The sequence below is a fragment of the Polistes fuscatus genome, unplaced genomic scaffold (genome assembly GCF_010416935.1).
Source record: "Polistes fuscatus isolate 324 unplaced genomic scaffold, CU_Pfus_HIC Scaffold15, whole genome shotgun sequence".
In the NCBI taxonomy this organism is placed as follows: Eukaryota; Metazoa; Arthropoda; class Insecta; order Hymenoptera; family Vespidae; genus Polistes; species Polistes fuscatus.
Window position 1 is genome coordinate 1,918,699 of NW_025113053.1, and position 13,697 is coordinate 1,932,395.

The window sequence follows — 13,697 nt, forward strand, 5'->3', positions numbered from 1 at the left end:
ATTTGTGTTCGAGAAGAAAATTGTGATCGATTGTGAACGCGTGTTTATCTCTTAGCATTTATTCGTGGCATTTTTTGATGGTGGTCTTACGTTAGAATGGAAAATAAATTGACGAAAAATTATTTGAGCTATGTGAAAATAAAAAAACAAAACGAACGAGAGAAAGAAAAAAAATCATGCACATAATTGTAAATAATTGTTCGTTCGATCGATAATCGCTAGGAATGCACGTATGCGTGTGTACGTATGTGTGTGTGTACGTGAGTGTACTTATGTATATAAAACGAGTGTATAATACGTTCGATTTCGATGCAATTTCAAAAATTAATCGCGATTAATCCAAATCAAAAGAAAAAAGGACAAAATATAAATGAAGAAGGAGAGAAAAAAAAAGCAAGAAAAATAAATAAATAAATAAAAACGCGATATTCGTTCTCATTTCGATGCATATTTATTTACGTATTTAGAGAAAGCGAATTTTTACGAATAGAAAAGATTAACTTTAGTATATTTTAAAACGAAATAATAAATAAATAAACGGAACACACACTGACACCTGTGAACTTGTAATAAAAACAGTAGCTCAGAAGAAGAAGAAGAAGAATAAGACCTGAGAATCGTTTACGTTTAAAGTGCGTTATATATCTCGAAGTGTAAATAATGTGTAAAAGAAAAAATAATATTAAAGAATCACTTTTATTACGAATAAACATGTGTGATTGATTCTTCTAATTCGCTGGAAAAACGAAAGAGAAACAAATCTAAAGAATCATTTTTCGCGTGTGTAAATAAATAAATAAATATATAATCCGAATAAGAAAAAGAGAGAGATGTGTGTACGATTTATGTGTGTCCTCTTTCGTTTGTCCGTGTGTGTGTGCGTGTGTGTCTTCGTTTAAGTATGAGAGAGAGAGAGAGAGAGAGAGAAGAGTGGAAATTGGGAAATAAACATGTAAATTATGTAATATCTACGTGTACGATCATCACATTGAGAGATCCTTTGGTAGTAAAAGAAAAAAAAAAACAAAAAACGAAAGGAAAGGAAAAAACTGAGAACGAATTTTAAGATTTAGAAAAAAAATCTCTAACTAAAAAAAAACGTAAATCGCGTAAAAGGTGAACGTTAAACAAACGATAGCAAAACTTTTGCTGCTCTGTATAAATGTAACATGATAATTTATCCACAAGAAATACACACATAAACACACACATACATATTATATAGTGAGAAAAAATAAAAAACAAACAAATCTGATTTCAAATTATTCAATCTATCCAAATATATTAATGCTATACTTATATGAAAGTTGTTTTATGTTGGACAGTTATAAAATATGCATATATGTGCATATGATCTCAATAATTTCTCAAACTAATAGATCATAATTTAAATCGAGTTCACGTTCGGTGATCGTTGAAGCATTGCAACCGGGTAATTAAGATGTTCGGTCAATTTGAAAAAAAGAAAAAAAAGAAAAAAAAAATAAATTATAAGAGAAAATGGAGTGTCTGTTGGCAAACGACGACGGGTTAGGTTGATGACGTTTTAAGAAACGCGTTAACAATGACCGTATCGCAACGTCATCGAGGGTTGCGGTGTGGAAGATTGGTAAAACGAGAAAGAAATAAAACGACTGGAAAGAGAAAGAGGGAGAGAAAAATTCAGTGGGCTTATATTACAGGTTTCTCAATGAAAAAAAAAAAAAGAAAGAAAGAAAGAGAGAGAGAGAGAGGAGAAAGATAGATAAGAGAGAGAGAGAGAGAAAGGTTTGCGGCTGGTATAAGGCAGCCGAAAGTGTCCGGTAGATAATTAGAAATATGTTAATTCGCCGTGGCCGCTAATTGGTTTTTGACTAAATTTTTTAATTAAGTCCTAAAGCCGGGCGGCGCGCTGATTTATCGACGGCAACCGCCGGCTAATTATAAAATATATATATACTAGGGATATATCCTTTTTTTATCTGTATATACGTATATATACGTGTATATTTATATTAATATATATATATGTATAATATAATATAATATATAATATATAAATTAATATAAATATATATATAATAAGGTATAATATACCTTTTAAGTTTATATTTTTTATTATATTTATATTAATATATATATGTATAATATATAAAAAAATATATATATTAATATTTATATTTATTATTAATATTTATATTTATATATATATTTTTATTTAAATATATATTAATTATATATTAATTAAATATGTAATTAATAATATATATTTATATTAAATATATATATATACCTATGAGAAAAGAAAACATACATACACACATATACACACGTGTATATAAATATATAATTTCGCCAACGCGTTCCTTCGTTTCATCGTTATCATCGTCGTACGTTCGTACACTCGTCTTGTGCACCTGTCTGTCTCTTCGTCGAAAGGAATCGTCAGAATTCAATGGCGTCAAATTTGATCGTTTATTTAATATACTAGGAAACAATTTTTCTTATTCGTTTAATCGAACAAAATTTATCATTATTAACGAATATTATTACTTTTTTTATTTTTACTAATTTATAGATACGTCGATTATTTTCTTCTCGTGATATTTTGATGAATGCGTCCCGAATGTTGTTTGATTATTATTTAATCTTAATTACTATGCCGATAGCAGATGATTCATAATTAAAAAAAGGGGGAAAAATATGGTAAGGTATAAAATAATTATAAGAAAAAAGAAAGGAAAATTATGTTAGAAAAAGGGACGACGCCAATGTGATCCACACGCGTGTTCACGCAGACTCACCTTTCCTATCTGCAAAAGGTCTAAGCTGAGAAGGTAAAAAGAGAGAGAGAGAGATATGAAGAGAGAGAATGAGAGAGAATGAGAGAGAAGGAAAAAGAGAGATCCGTTGTTTCTTGGGTAGAAACGATCAAAGAGATTCGCCGGCCTCTTTGAATCTTTCATCCGCGGCTCGTAACTGTCCTCTCTCTCTCGTCGAAGACCGGTAGCCTAATTGTTCTTCTCCGCTAATATATCTACAGGTAATAACAAGACGCGGTATAACGTAAGACTCAAGGATATATACCCAACTAATAATTAACCGGCTGAGTGTATATCATTTGAAATATATAAGTAAATAAGAAATAATGAAAAGGAAAACTTAGAAAGAAAAATAATAACATAATATATCTAAAAAAAAAAGTCAAACGTCTGAAGATTTTTCTTGGGTATCCAAGTAAATAATTTTCTTCATTAATGACCAAGATGGTAAAGATTGGTAAAGAGAAACAGAAAGAAATGAACCTTTAAAAAAAGGATTTACAAATAGACAGTAGTATACCAGGTAAAAGGTATTTGTTGGTAGATCGAATCACAACAAAGGACATATAAGCAGTTAGTTAAGTTTTTAAAGTAACACACCCTTACTTTCTTCTTTTCTTCTCTCCTCAGATACTAACCGTGATAACAATAAGATGGAATAACGAGTTATGTAGAAGCACGAAAAGAGAGAATCAGCAGATATAGAAACTATCCAATCCGATATCGGATCCTATCAAATCCAACCCTATATACTCTATCCTTTCCATATAGATCGAAATTTATGTATGTAGGATCCCGAGTGATCCTACGCATGTGGTCACATTGAGACCGCTGACAATTAATTAAAGAATAATTTCTTGTCTTGGCGATACCCGGAGGAGCGTCGTAGTCGTCGCCAGTTGGCGGCCAATTATGCCCTCGGACGCAAACGGAATACCAAACAGCCCCCCGTTCTCTCAAAGACATCGAACGCCGTCTGCTACTACTTTTGCTTCTGCTGCGTCTGTTGTTGCTGCTACTGCTTCTGCTTCTACTTCTGCTGTTGCTGTTGCTGTTGCTGTTGCTACTTTCCGTCTCTACTTCGCCATCGCTGTGACTACTCGTCTTCCTATTCCTCTTCCTCCTCCAATTCTTCTTCTTCTTCTTCTTCTTCTGTTCCTTTCTCTCCTCTTTTGATCCATCTAAACCCCCTCCCTACCCACTCTTCGTGATTCCTATCCCTTCGTAGACCTCGATCGGAAACTCGCTGATGTAAGATTCGATCGTAACGATTCGAAGAGAAACGATCGAGATTTTTGATTGGTCGAGTGATTTTTTTCTATTTGTATTTTATTTTATACACAAATATTTGTATTATCATTATCGAAGTATATCTAGTTTTATTTCAATTATATTTTTATTCATTATCAAAATGAAATCGTTAATGTCTTCGTTAATGAATTCATTCATCCGATTGTTCTTTCTATGATGTGTTTTTTTTTGTTTTTTATTTGTTCTTAACACTCGTCGTCCATGTCAGAAGAGAATTTGATCAATCGAGTAAGAAAAAACGAATTTAACTTGACTCCTTGAGAAGCTCCTGTTTGGGAGGACAGAAAGTTAAAAAAAGAGAGAGAGAGAGAAGATATGGAAAAAGATGGTCGGTTAACGCGTGCATCAAAAGCAGGCCTCCCCTCATTCAGTTTATCCAAATTAATTGGTCGTAAATTAAGCAGCCGGTCTGACGAGTGTGCGAACGAAAAGAGAAGGAGAATGAGGAAGAGTTGTAGAAAAGGAAAGAACGAGAGAGAAAATAGAAGGGAAAGAGGTGCGAGAAGGACGTGGATATAAACATTGCTCGAGCGAGAAAGAGACAGTTATGTTAAACCAGTAAAAGAGAAAGAGAAAGAAATATCCCTAGAAAAAATGTTTAAAAAGTCGAGAAAGGAAAAGAATTGAGAAATATATATATATATATAAAAACCGGTAAGAGAGAGTAAGAAAGAAAAATATCCCCCAAAAAAAAAAGAAGAAAAAAAGAAAATAAATTTAAGTAAAAAAAATCAAGCCACAGAAAAAAAAAAAAAAAACAGATACGTAAAACCGGTAAGAGAAAATGAGATAGAAATATCCGAAAAAAAAAAGAAATAAATTAAGAGAAAAATCTGAAGATAGAGAGAGAGAGAGAGAAAGAGTGAGTGAGTGAGAGATGGTATGAGAGATAAAATGAGAGAAAGAGATAAAGAGAAAAAAAAACGAATTAGAAAGGCAAAGAAGACTATCCAGGGACAGTAGCGCATCGACACGCCATTATGTGGCGGCTGGGACTAATTTATACAAGAGAAAGACGAGAATGCCGCGGAAAGTCAATCGTCGCGGTGGACAGCTACCAAGAAACCGGGTGTGGGTATATATATATATATATATCTGTGTGTGTGAATACACATATATGTAAAGGAAAGAGAGAGAGAAAGAGAGAGAAGTTAGCGGAGAACGGGTATTACTTAAAAGAGAAGACCTCTGTCCTAATTGGGAGGCAGCCACTGTTTTCGACGGGTGTACCGATGCTCGGATTCGTGTCCTCTCGGAGTGGTATAAAGGGAGGACCAAGAAGAAGGTTGGAAAGGAAGGGAGAAAGGGAAGACTACGGAGTGGAGAATTTCGGGGAAAAAGGAAACGGGACACGGTCGATCTTCCTCCCTTCGCGTTGTCTAGAACCTTCGAAAGCAGAGATATGTACCTTCTCTCTCTTTCTTTCTTTTTTTCTTTATTTTTTTCTTTCTTTCTTTCTTTCCTTCCTTATCGGATCGATCCGTGGAATCGATTTCTTTTATATGGAAAAACGAGAATGAGAGAGAAAGATGGTTAGTCTCATGTATTTATGTAAAACTTATGTAAAATAAACGAGATAAATATTTGATTTTGTTCCTTTTCTTTCTCTCTTTCTTTCTTCCTTTCTTTCTTTCTTACTTTCTTTATTTATTTCCGAATTAATCGATTGTTAACCGATTTTTCCACGAGAAATCATGATCTCGATGAACGATCAGAAAAAGGTATTATAAAATTTGACGAATCGTTAATTGATTATCATTCCTCTTTAAACTCGAAAAGTTTCCTTTATGTAATATATTATCTTTTCCCTCTTTTTTCTATCAAATTAATCAATTGTCATTAACCGATTTAATAAAGGAGAAAAGAAAAAACTCTGGACAGGATCACGATGAACAACCAAAAAAGGATTATAAACTTTGACGAATCGTTAATGATTATCTTCCTCCTCTTTCCCACCCTCCCTCCCACCCTCTCGCCACCATTTGACTCGAATTTTCTTACGAAAGTCTTTTTATCTTACGAAGTTTTAATCGTAAATCACTTATAAGAGAAAAAGAGGAACGCATCATCTTCTTCTCGAAAGTATCCCGAACGCACAGAAAGAGAAACGTACAGATAGAGAAAGAGAGAGAAGGAAGATGAAGAGAATTGAAAGAATTGAAAGACGAAGAAAAGGCTCGAAATGATCGTTTTGCTCGACACGTACGCGGGCATCCCATAAATCGGTCGCGTCGCGTCGTTCACGTACGCGGATCAAGTGCCGTTGCGGGTAATTGCCGGCAAGATGAATCGAGACGAAATCCCGTTTCCGACTTCGTAGGAAATTTACGAACGGGAGATCGTGGTCACGCGCGCGCGCGCGCGAGCGCGCACCCGCGACTACGACCACCTCCACCTCCACCTTATACACCTTTTTCTTCCCCCCTCCCCCCGCCCCCCATCTTCCTCCTCTTCATCTTTCTCATCTAAAGATCTTCACGTTTACGGCGAGAAAGTTATCCCAACGTCGTCGTCGTCCTCCTCGTCTTCGTCGTTGGTGGATTCTCGCAAGAAAGTCTTCCTCCTTCTCTTCTCGATGCAAAGAGTATTTGCTTTGCGGGCGGCTCAAAACTACGTAAACGAGTTCCTAATTAGGGTACAAACTCTCGATGGGGCCGTTCTTGCGTTACTCGAAGACACGACGGCTCTGTGACTCGACTCGTCTAGGAGACGACGTTTCTACTTACTTACTTACTTACTTACTTACTTACTTACTTACTTGCTTACTTGTATGCTTGCTTGCTTGCTTGCTTGCTTTTACTTGATCTCTATGAGCAATATTTATTATTCCTCTGAAGAAATTCTTTGAAGATACGTTAGATGCATTTTGATATCGATTAGGAATTAGTTTTAAAGGATATATACTTCTTACATTATTTTTCTTGTCTAGTTATGTCAGAATATTTCTCTTTTCCAATTGCTGACATTTTCTTTCGGAACTTTTCTATTTTATTATTTTGTATCGCGTGTGTTTGTAGTTTGACGAGTATCGATCGTTAAATGAGGACCGATAATGTTGGTAATTGTAATATGTTTCTCTTCTTTCTCTAGGGTTTTTTCTTTTTTTTTAAATCTTATCGAATATTTTATTTAATAATATATTATTTTATATAAAATTTATATAAATTTTAATAATAAATTTTTTTCTTATAATTTTTATAAATTATATTAGTTAGTTAATAATATTAAAATTACTAAGTTACTAATTAACGTTACTAATACGTTATATAATACTAATAAGTTACTAAGTTTACTAACTAACTAATTTATAAAAATATAATTTTTATAAATTATATTTTTAATAGTTTTAATATAATTAATAATAGTTAAAGTTAGTTAAACTAAATAGTTAAAACTTTAAACTTTTATTTAATATAAAAATAATTTAATATAATTAATTATTTTAATAATAATTTATATAAATTTTATATATATATTATATTATATATATTTATATATATATTATTAAATTTTATATAAAATTAAATAAATTATTATTAAATAATATATTATTTTATGATTTTTGATTTTATTCGACTCGAATTTAACCATTAGGGAAAGCTTGAAAATTTTTTGTTAAACTTTCAGAAGTAATATTTAAAAACGTTTGATAAAGTATTTATCAAGTCGCGTTTATAATTTTGAATGTGATTTACTATAAAACGTATATACACGTTAAAAATATTTTTAATGTAATAGTTTACTTTGGCCAGTTATATAATATATAATTATTATTACATTTAATTAGAAACGGTCGTGCTCTGGCTAATACAAACTCTGGTTGAACAATTTGAAATTCATTTATACGATAATTATTTTACAAATTTCTTCCTTAATTGTTTAAAAAAAAAAGAAATCGGTTTATACTTAATGAGAGGCTGCTCTACGAAAATAAGACACGTAAACATAGTAAATTCCTATTAATTATTTTATATATTACATAGAGGATGTTTCAAAATATATGGATATAACTTAAGAAGTGGTTTCAGTAGACTAAAATCAGAACAAAAAATACCTAAGATTATTATGAACCAGAATCTTGACCCAAATTATAGCTGTTTATGGTCTCTTAGTGATTCATGTTAATTTACTGACTGCTCGTTTTAATTATTTACTCGTAAAATTCTTATCTCACGTTGTCGGAAAGTTCAAACAGTTTCTGGTATTTTTAAATGAGGAGACGTTCGGTAGCCCGAACGAATGTCGAAAATGGCTACTTCGAAGAATTTTTATGAAAATCATGTGACACGCGTAATACAGAAATTGTTATAATTCGAATATAAGGGGTCTCTCGAAGATGTGCTTACATATTTTGAAACACCCCATATATGTGCGAAAAGATCTTTTAACAAAAATCCTGCTTAAATCGGATAAAAACTTTATTACAAGAGTTCGAACGAATGAACGCGAATGAAGATCTTAGAATTCCAATCTTCTTGAATGTGAATTCCTTGAGATATGTTAGTAAGACTGCGTAAGCTACTGACCGGATTCCGAAAAAGGAAATTCATGAATTAGCCGGATGATTTATAATCCCATATCAAAGTATCATTCGACGAATACGAGATTAAGTTGTTTGCTCAAATTTACCTAATTCGTATCTAATGGATTTCAATTAAATTCAATTAACGTAATTTTATCGTGTATCCGGTTTTTCATTTTTTTTTTTGTTTTTATTTTTTATTTCAATATAAAACAATTATAATTGTAATAACTATAAATAAATTTAACCCTTCGAATATTCGTGTATCGCATTGAAAGTAACGATAACAATCATTTACTACTCCAACACATTTCGTTTTATTTATATATTCGATTATCATTCGACTATTTCAATAAATTATACAAAATAAAATCAAAATATCTTCGCAATTTCTCATGAAAATAAAATACAAACGACTATATACCCAAAGAAAAAAATAATTCGAATTCGAGCGAATAAAAACGGTGAAAGAAATCAATTTAAATGTATATCTACAGTATAAAAAAAAAATCAATTATCTAAATAGCAGATATTTAAACAGCTAATCAAGATTAGATAATATCTCTCGTCGTTCAATATTCTTTATTGTTCTCATTAAAATGTCAAAAGTCTTGAGAATGATGTTCCAAACGTCACGTCAAATTTAACAAGGTACTTGTCAGTGTTCATAAAAAAATATAAAAATAAATAAGAAAGAAAAAGAGAAAGAGAGAGATAAAGAGAGAGAAAGAGAGAGAAAGAGAAAGAGAAAGAGAGAATACTGAAAGATATATTCGAGAAGCAATTAGCCGTCGCGAAGAGTCAGAATGTGTAGAAAACGACACGACTATACGTACCAGCCTCAACGGAAATCACTTTAATATCTTTCTACCTTGATGCCTGGTGCGACCGGTTTTGTAAATAGGATGAAATGGCATCGTATTATGAATTGTCGACAAAGAGAAGAACCAAGCAAGAAGACAACGTTAACAACGACCACCACCACAACCAAGAAGACCACAACCACGAGCACGACACAACGACACAACGAACAAACGAACGAACGAACGAACGAACGTTTTCAATTATGCTCGTGTCTCTTATGTGTATGAAAAGACGCGACAATTCTCGCACGTGCTCGATGACAACACAACAGGAAGAAAGTTTTTCCAATTGAAACGTATGTGAGAATTATATTTATATAAATTTTCTTTTTGTTTGAATAAAATGTTAAGATAGGTGCGAGAGTAAATGTGTACGTCGATAAAACCCGAGCAAATTGCTGTTATGAAATAATATCGTTAATTGTGGTGAATGGGAGACCACCCGTTATGAATATAGATGAATCACATGTAGAAAAATATTTGTCTCTTGGAACGTGGACGACCAGATTGTTCGACGTTCCACGAGTTACTTTCCTGCATTTTCTTTTTTGTTTTTTTTCTCAAAAGAATCAAACTTCATCAAAAAGTCTTCTCGTTATTTTTATTTTGATAAATACAATTCTTCGACATGGGAAACATTTCTAACGCGACGTCGATAGTTTTTCTTTCAAGCTTATCGTTGTTTTGAAATCTGAAAACAAAAATGAAGAACAAATAATATTAATTGATCATATAAAATAAAATAAAATAAAATAAAATAAAACAAAATAGAGAAAATTATGATAATAAAATTTGCACAACGGGAAAGTTCATAATCAAATAAAAATGGATCAATTAAAAATAAAAGAACCAAAAAGGGTAATAATTAAAAAGGAATGAAAAGTAAATCTTTTGTTATGTAAATAAATGAAGCGAGTACATAAATACTTATACGCAAGTTGATATACTGGTCCAGGTTGCTTTCGAACATGATCTTACCATAGTTAGTTCTTCGTTCGTTTTGTGCGTGACGGAAATATCGTGGTTCTTTTTAAGCATCGCTAAAAACATGCTTTTAAGGAGCACCGATTCGCTAATTAAGCGATTGCATTATCATACGAGAGCACCGTTGGGATAAAGAAGAAGAAGATTCGAGATTTTGTTTGTAACTTTTTTTTCTTTCCCCTTTCCTTTCCCTTTTTACCTTTTTTTTACTTTTATTTTAAAATATTTTCTACATCCACGTGGAAGACCGTAGAGTACGATAAAGGTGATCATCGGAAGGGCGGAAGACGAAAGGAATGTCCGAAAGGAGCTCGTTAAAGTCAACTTTGATAATATATACATTCACGTTGTTACGTATCTAGCGAGATCGAGTGAAAAGTATTCGGGTCAGAAGCTAAAAAATGTCAAACTCGCGTCGCCTATCAGTGCCCTTAATCGTCCACTCATTAAACCGAATACAAAAGTGATTTTTACAATAATTGGATTAAACCCAAAATGATCTATTTATCCTTTCCAATGTATCTTATTTTATATCAAATTCTTACAAACTCATGCACGTCCAATTATCTAATTATTTTTTTTCTTTTCAAAAATATAAAATAAAAAATGTGAATAACGTGATTCGATGACATAAATAAATAAATAAAAAAAAAATAACAAAACACACAGAATAGGGTCGTGACGAAATTATTTCTAATATTCCATAAAAAATATTATATCTATATATATATATATATTTGATAAAAAAGAGAAGAAAAACATGTCCCCAAAAGATGGATTTGAAGTTGAATACAATGAAATGATAGAAGAATGCAAGTATACGTAGACAAATGATTATAAACCGATCTAAATCAGTTTCAATCGATGGAGTGAGAAAGCAGCTTTTGATAGAAAAAGAAAAGGAGTGACCCTTAAAAGGAGGGCACGATATTTCGCAAAATATTCGGCCGGCGAATCACGTTCCCGATAGAATGCAAGCGCACGATCGGCAACCGGTGCAAAAACAACGACAGAATCCTGGGGCAATTAGTCGATATTTTAATGCGCAAAAAGCGGCCTCCTCGTTAGATCCTAACCGAACGGAAAGAGAAAGAGAAAGAGAAAGAAAACATGATACACACACACACACACACATATATATAGAAAGAGAGAAGAGGATCGCAACTTCCCAAAGGGCCATTCAGAAAAACGAAGTCGGATCGTCGAGCGGTGCGGCACCTTGTTAGCGCAAGGATTCGCATGGTTGACAGCTTCGAGCAAAAATAACACGAACGTTAACCCGATTCCAAAGAGGCCCGATGATAGCACAACGATCCACCACCACCACCATTCACCCCACCCTTTTTTCCAACGATTTTAAGTCCCTAACGATTAGCTCGATCTTAAATTTTCGATAAACGATCAACTCGATTATCTTCCACCACCGATTTACATTTTTTTCCCCAATCTAATTCCTTTATTTTTTTACTTCTTCACCCTCTCCCCCTCCCATCGCGAATACATTCGATTCTACAAATTATCCTTCGTATGTATTTTTTCTTCTTTTCTTTTTTTGACGAATAATTTTGCCGTCAGAAAATAATTACTTTTTTCTACAATATTCTCTTATTTTCTTTTTGAAGTTATACTTCTTTTGGCGCGGTGGGGAAAATGTAATGGGGGAGTGATTTTGTTCCGAGCGTCTGGAAAAACGACACCATGAAGTTTGTCAGTATTTACGACGCGCGGCAAAACGATTTCAAGTATACGGCTCAATTTCAAGTATTTCTCAAGCGGGTCACCCATCCAAATACTAATCGTACTCAGCGCTGCTTTACTTAAATGATCGAAGCGAGAACTAATGCTGTAACCGCGCCATGACTGTTAACGCGTGAAGTAATTCGATATATCTCTCTTATATTTATTTTATATTTTGATATTTTCTTTTTCTTTCTTTTATTCTTTCTTATATATATATATATATAATTATTTTTTTTTTAAGTTATTTTTGAAGTTATTTTTGAGATTATTGAGGTTATGTTCGTTTTGGTACGGCAAAGAAGTATAACTTCTTACGTGCGTACATAAGTACACACACCAGTTTTTTTTTTTGTTTTTCTTTTTTTATTCGAATCTTTGATCAACCGTTGGAATAAATATTTCAATAATATACGCACATTTCTTGATTTATCTTACCAAGGATAGAATAAAGTAGGTTTCGTTTTCTAGATAATAAAGTTCCAATTTGGACGATAAAACGTTTAACACGTCAAACTAGAGTACAGTTAACTCGAACGTTGTTAAAACCATCTTTTTACTTTCTCTTACGTGAACGAATAAAAAAGTTAAGAGAATATATATCGTTCGTTCTCTCTAACTCTCAACACGTATTTACCTGGCTATATTTTATTAACCTAAACAACGTGTGCCCCGTGTAATGTACACGTACGTATATAATTGTGCAAGTAGCTCGTCTATTTAACTTTTATCTAACTCGATCATTCTCTCCTTATCCAATAGAACTTTTAGTTGTGGTGTAAACCAACGCGCGCGAAATACAGACGCCGAATGTCGAAGTATAGTAATCACCACCGTAACGCTTTTAAACGCGTTAAAACATACTTTATCTCTTTTATACCGCATTAACCACGTCAACTATGTTGTTACTCGATTACGTCACTTTTTGTCACCTTTTTCTTTCTTCCTTTCTGTCTTTCTTTCGGTTTCTCGTTCATCTACCTCGACGACAAATTTTTTCTACTGTTTATTTGCTTTATCTGCTTCTATTTTTCTTTTTCTTTTTTTTTTTTCTACTTTTCAATGCATTTATCAACCGATATTTTTTTATAAATAATTTGGTTTCGATTAAAATTTGTAATATATTTTATTAATTCTGAGAATAAACACGTTAATTGAAAAACCAAGAGGAAATTTACGATTAACATAAAAAAAAATGATTAAGTTCCCATCCTGCCAACTTATCTTACAATATCTAAATCGATCTGTTCTTTTCCTCAATAAAAATAACTGAAAAATCGATATTTACATTAGATAACAAATTCAAACACAAAGTTGCTACTATATTTATACCTAATCGTAATATAAGCACAAAAAGTAGAAGAACATTTAACTAAATCGTATAATTATTGTATCTAGAAAAAGAAAATCAATCTAACAAATTGAAAATAATACATTTTTCAGACGGCATAAAATTATTCGTCTACGACAAAAAATATA